The following is a 1,551-nucleotide window of genomic DNA, read 5'->3' on the forward strand; positions in this document are numbered from 1 at the left end:
AGTCCTATAGTGCTCAGAGCCATTAGAGCTTGGAGACATAGCAACACTGAAGGTGTCCACGAGTTAGAAGATGCCACTTCACCTGATGAATGGACAGTTCTGCAGGATGTTGCGAACCCTGGGATTAGTTTCGAAGAATTCATTAGTGTAGACGACAATGTTACCGTATGCGCTTCTGTGTAATTGGATGTGCCAAAAGCTGTGAACGAGGTGCAAGAAGGGCCATCAGAAGAAAGTGAAGAGGAAGAGAATACAGATACAATTCCACCTACCAGTCAGGAGATTTTTACAGCCTTGGACTGTTTAGAACGGTTCGCTTTAACATCCGACGTCACTGCTGGGTTTATGGACGCTATCATTACAATTGATTGTGAAATTATAAAGTATTATCGTTCCCATGAACGTCAGCGAACCATGAATGAATTTTTTCCAAGAAGGTAACGTACATAATTTGTGAGTACTTGTAATTTTACAATCACTTTATAGTGTTATAAGTCTACAATAACGCGATTGATAGTGTAGTGTATTACACATTAGTGTACTGCTGTACATGTATACTTATTAAAATCTGTGTTTTTCACTTAACACGAATTTTATTAACACGAACTCCTGATTTTTCGGTACTTTCGTATTTGTGTTAACGAAGTTTTACTGTAGTTGTTTTAGATCGTTTTTGGTTTAAATAGCTTAGTCGGCCGATCATTGTGAAGAGATGTAATGGCGGAACGCGCATTGCGTTCGGTCTATTTGTTTCCACTCTTAGCAAGTCGCGACCCTGGGATTAGATTCCGATGTTTTAATGTGTCTAGCGCTTATTGGGTCCAAGAAATTATTCTGTATGATTCTGTCATTCGGCTCTGATCAACGATTCCGTCAGGCTTCCATTCCGTCAGATAGGCACCACACTAAACAATATTAACAGATGGTGCTTGTCATAAACTGGGTCAGGTATTTGTTAAGGTGCGTTTAACCCGTGCACCTTGCGCCTGGTCGCCGTGCGGCTGTAGCTTGCAGCACGCGGAAGTGGAGGCGCCCATTGTGGACACAGGTGTGAATGCAAACATTCGCACGCACATGCTGAGCAGGGGACACGCACTTACTCGCGTGTCTCTACGTGTATTTGCGTTAACCTACAGGCGCACGGCGACTAGTAGGAAGGCGCACAGGTGCAAACGCACCTTTTGTAGTACAGGGTGTTACAAAAAGGTACGGCCAAACTTTCAGTAAACATTCCTCCCACACAAAGGAAGAAAATATGTTACGTAGACATGTGTCCGGAAACGCTTACTTTCCATGTTAGAGCTCATTTTATTACTCCTCTTCAAATCACATTAATCATGGAATGGAAACACACAGCAACAGAGCGTACCGGCGTGACTTCAAACACTTTGTTACAGGAAATGTTCAAAATGTCCTCCGTTAGCCAGGATACATGCATCCACCCTCCGTCGCATGGAATCCCTGATGCGCTGATGCAGCCCTGGAGAATGGCGTATTGTACCACACCCGTCCACAATACGAGCACGAAGAGTCTCTACATTTGGTACCGGG

This window comes from Schistocerca cancellata, chromosome 6, assembly GCF_023864275.1.
Source record: "Schistocerca cancellata isolate TAMUIC-IGC-003103 chromosome 6, iqSchCanc2.1, whole genome shotgun sequence".
In the NCBI taxonomy this organism is placed as follows: Eukaryota; Metazoa; Arthropoda; class Insecta; order Orthoptera; family Acrididae; genus Schistocerca; species Schistocerca cancellata.